Source organism: Pseudophryne corroboree, chromosome 3 (genome assembly GCF_028390025.1).
Source record: "Pseudophryne corroboree isolate aPseCor3 chromosome 3, aPseCor3.hap2, whole genome shotgun sequence".
NCBI classification, from domain to species: domain Eukaryota; kingdom Metazoa; phylum Chordata; class Amphibia; order Anura; family Myobatrachidae; genus Pseudophryne; species Pseudophryne corroboree.
In genome coordinates this window covers 602,584,252-602,589,160 of record NC_086446.1, presented here as the reverse complement: position 1 = coordinate 602,589,160, position 4,909 = coordinate 602,584,252, and positions in this window count along the sequence as shown.

The window sequence follows — 4,909 nt, the reverse complement described above, 5'->3', positions numbered from 1 at the left end:
GCTTGTGTCAACCTATTTTAGATGTTGACTAGTGATTTTAGATGTCCAATAGTGGTCAACTTAGACACTGTCGACCTAAGTGTGGTCGACCCTATGAATCACTTCCAACTGGGAAATAGTACCACTTAATACATCTGTATTGAAACTATACAAACAGCAATCTCTTATGGGAACATTCTACTCCATTTTCCTTGACTATCATCATTACAGCATCACTTTACATGCTGTGTGTGAAATATGACAGAACCTGGTTGGTACTTTATCTCTCACGATTTGCACGTCACACAGCGACAGAATTTTTCATGGTCAGTTTTGTGGGGTATAAATTTACGCACTTAGGGGGTTATTCAGATATGAACGCAGATGTGTAAGGCCACCTCCCGATGCATATGCAATCTAATTGCGAACACAGTGGATTTAAGGTTGATCCCCAGTAGCGCAGCCTGGCTGTGCTGTCAGTGACTATTTACTTTTTATCAGAATGGCTGCGTGTGTTGTTACGCGCTGTTCCGAAAATGGTCCAGTCCTGGAAACACCCACCGCTGTCAATCACTGTGTGGGCGCATCCATCGGGGATGCGACCGCAATGTGTGAGTCCACGCAGCCAGTGTGCGGCCACGGCGCAAAGATACTTCCCATTTGATGTCCAGTTTCAAGCCAGCTTTATTTTTGTAAACAAAAACTCTGCAATATACATCTTATATAAAATTCTGCACCTTTCAAAGTGGACATGGATACTATATATTGAAGATTTGGGCTTTGGCGCCAGCCAATAAAAATAACTTTTTAATAAAGACTTATAAAACCAAAGAGGAAGAGGTTCCCCTCACATGCACACTCATCCACATCACTATTTTCCAGTACCTGATAGTAAAGCGCAGGACTCCAGGTCAGTGTCCTGGTGTATTTACTGGGCTGCACACTCCAATGTATATTCATCGCAGAAAACAGGTGACCCCATAGTGTGTAGGAAATGGGCATACTTGGGATTGGTTGTTTTCTATTTCTTTTAAATAACTTTATAGTGGAAGCATTAATTCAAAATAAAATTCAGAAGTATTCATAGTCCGTAGAGGATACTGGGGATCCATTTAGTACCATGGGGTATAGACGGGTGCCCAAGGAGACAAACATACTTTAAGAGAAGGATAAAAGGATAGTGGTGAGATACCGAACCAGCACACACAAACAAGAGGAAAGCTATGCTAACCAAACTTGAAACAGGAACAGCAACAGGTGAACAAACCAGAATACTTAACCAAGTAACAGTGCAGGAAGAACAAAGCACTGGGGGGGCGCCCAGTATCCTCTTCGAGAAAACGATTTACCGGTAGGTAATTCAAATCCTATTTTCTCTTACGTCCTAAAGGATACTGGGGATCCATTTAGTACCATGGGGAAGTACCAAAGCTCCCAAACCGGGTGGGAGAGTGCTGAGGCTCCTGCAGAACTGATTGACCAAACTGAAGGTCCTCAGAGGCCAAAACATCGAACTTGTAGAACTTTGTAAACGTGTTCGAACCAGACCAAGTAGCTGCTCGGCAGAGCTATAAGGCCGAGACACCCCGAGCAGCCGCCCAAGAAGAACCCAACGACTTAGTCAAGTGGGCCTGTACAGATTTAGAAACCGGCAATCCTGCCATGGAATAAACATACTGGATAGTAAGCCTGATCCAGCACGCAATTGACTGATTTGAAGCAGGACACCCAATCTTATTGGGATCGTAAAGAACAAACAGCGAGTCCGATTTCCTGTGACAAGCTGTTCTCTTCACATACACCCTCACAACATCCAAAGACTTTGAAGTAACAGAGGTGTCGGTAGCAACCAAAACCACCATGGGTTGATGTGAAACGCAGACACCACCTTTGGAAGAAATTGCTGATGGGTCCTGAGTTCAGCTCTGTCCTCATGGAAAATTAAATAGGGGCCCTTGTGAGCCAAGGCCAACAGTGTGACGGTCTTCCACGTACGATATTTTACGTCTACCTCCTGTAACGGTTCAAACCAGTCTGATTGGAGGAACTGCACCACAAAATTGAGATCCCAAGGTGCTGTGGGAGGCACAAAGGGGGGCTGGATGTGCAGAAGCCTTTTCAAGAACGTCTGGACTTCAGGGAGGGAAGCTAATTGTTTCTGAAAGAAAATGGACAAGGCCAAAATCTGGACTTTTATGGAGCCTAGACGTAGGCCCACATCCCCACCAGACTGCAGAAAAAGCAGGAATCGTCCCAGATGAAATTCCACCGCAGAATATTTTCTGCTCTCACACCAAGAGAGGTATTTCTTCCATATACGCCCATATACGGTGGTAATGTTTAGACGTTACCCCCTTCCTGGCTTGGATCATAGTCGGGATGACCTTGTCAGGGATGCCTCTCCTGGCTAGAATCAGCCATCCATCTTCCATGCCGTCAAATGTAGCCTTGTTAAGTCTTGATAGACGAACCCTGTTGCAGAAGATCCTCGCGAAGAGGTAGAGGCCACGGATCTTCCAGGAGCATCTGCAGAAGGTCTGCGTACCAGTCCCTTCTTGGACAGTCTGGAGCAATGAGAATTGCTTGAACCTTTTCCCTTTTTATTCTTTTCAGAATTCTTGGGATCAATGGAAGTGGAGGGAACACGTACACCATCTGAAAGACCCATGGAGTCGTCAGATCGTCCACTGCCATTGCCTGTGGATCTCTCGACCTGGAACAATACCGCTTGAGCTTCTTGTTGAGACGAGAGGCCATCATGTTGATTTGTGGATTTCCCCATCGATATGTCAAGCACCTGAACACCTCCGGGTGAAGGCCCCACTCCCCCGGGTACAAGTCGTGTCTGCTGAGGAAGTCTGCTTTTCAGTTGTCTACTCCCGGAATGAAGACCACCGGCGCTACAGCGTGTTTTTCTGCCCAGAGGAGAATTCTTGATATCTCTGACATTGCTGCTCTGCTTTTCATTTCGCCCTGTCGGTTTATGTACGTCACCGCCGTCACATTGTATGACTGAACCTGAATGACCCAATCGTGAAGATATGAGGCCTGCAGAAGGGCGTTGTATATAGCCCTGAGTTCCAGAATGTTGATTGGAAGGATGACTTCCTGACATGATCACCTTCCTTGAAATTGCACCCCCTGGGTGACTGCTCCCCAACCTCTGAGGCTTGCGTCTATGGTTAACAGAATCCAATTCTGAATCCCGAACACTCGGCGCTCGATTAGGTGAGAAGTCTGTAGCCACCACAGAAGGGAGATCCTGGCCTTTGGCGACAGACGGATCCTCTGGTGCATGTGAAGACGTGATCCAGACCATTTGTTCAACAGATCGAGCTGGAAGGGTCTTGCATGAAACCTGCGTACTGAAAAGGCTCGTAAGAGGCCACCATTTTCCCCAGAAGACGAATGCATAGATGCCCAGATATCCGGGTTGGCTTCAGGACATCCCGAACCATCGACCGGATTACCAATGCCTTTTACAACTGAAACAAAACTTTCTGCGACTGTGTCCAGTATCATTCCCAGAAATGGGAGCCTCCGAGTTGGCTCTAAGTGAGATTTCGGAAGATTTAGAAACCAGCGATGATCCAGGAGTAGTTTGGTTGTGAGACCAATGCTGTCCAAAAACCTTTCCCTGGACGGTGCCTTTATCAGAAGATCGTCCAGGTACGAAATTATGTTCACTCCCTGCTTACGAAGGAGAAACATCATCTCTGCCATCACCTTGGTGAACACCCTCGGTGCTGTGGAGAGACCAAATGGCAGGGCCTGGAACTGGAAGTGACAGTCCTGCAGTGCAAAGCGTAGATAATATCCAATAGATTAGGGAAAAGGGGGACTGGGAATCCTCTGCACCAGACTATTCTCAAATAAGTAATATTACTCGATGTGATTCCCCAATTTATATATCATACATTAATTCACAATGCTTTTTTTAGGGGGTGCCGCCATAGACAAAAAAGTTGAAACGAAACAATAGAAAGGAAAGGATTGTCTCTTTGTTGGCGCACTTTAGAAAGAAAGGTAAGTATAATTAAAATGTAACTTTTATTAACATACAGTTAAAATCGCCCAATGGTGTGAAAAATTATAAGACAAACACTTACAGACCATATGAATAAAAATTTTTAATTAAGTACTCTTGTGTGTCTTTATTTATAAAGTTGTTATGTGTGTGTGATCATTTCCTTAATGTATTTAATTGAATTAAGTCCCTATTTAGGGTTAACTAATCATATAGGGTGTGTTAAGATACAATAGATCTGTCACTAATCCCATAAATGATACAGTGTAATTGTATTGTTAAACCCTCATATAGTTAAAAATGGGGTTGGCTGATAATTCTTATAGTATAGTTTTTAAACCACTATTCTGTTGCCAATACCAGGATTGCAACTATAGTTGCTTCTTATCATTAGACAGAGATAAGTTGTACACTGTATCTATTTATTATGTGGATTGTTAGAAAGGAATTTGAATTGGAACTATCTATTGTACCAATATAGTACTTCGGGATATAAGCATATCAATAATCTCAATTCTGGTTTGTGCTTCCCCTATGCACTACACAGGATAAGGCTGTATGAAATATTAGTTTTATTCAGCAAAACACACTTAAATGAATATGCCTGAAATACAGCTCTCTCTCTTAGATTTAACATGAGGATCTCACTAAAAAGCAATGTCTATTGTACATTATAGCAGCAAACACTTGTCACATCTATATCCCTATTCCTTAATTGTGCCTTATGTAATGCTCATCAGGAATAGCTTGATCAATAATGCATGACATGCACATGTACTGATGTGTCACGTTATTATTGCATCAGCGTTGGCACTTAATAAGTGAAACAATTTTCTAGTGAAACTTCCAGCCGTTATATGGAAAATATATATTTTTTATAAACTCGCGTATTGCTCCAGAATG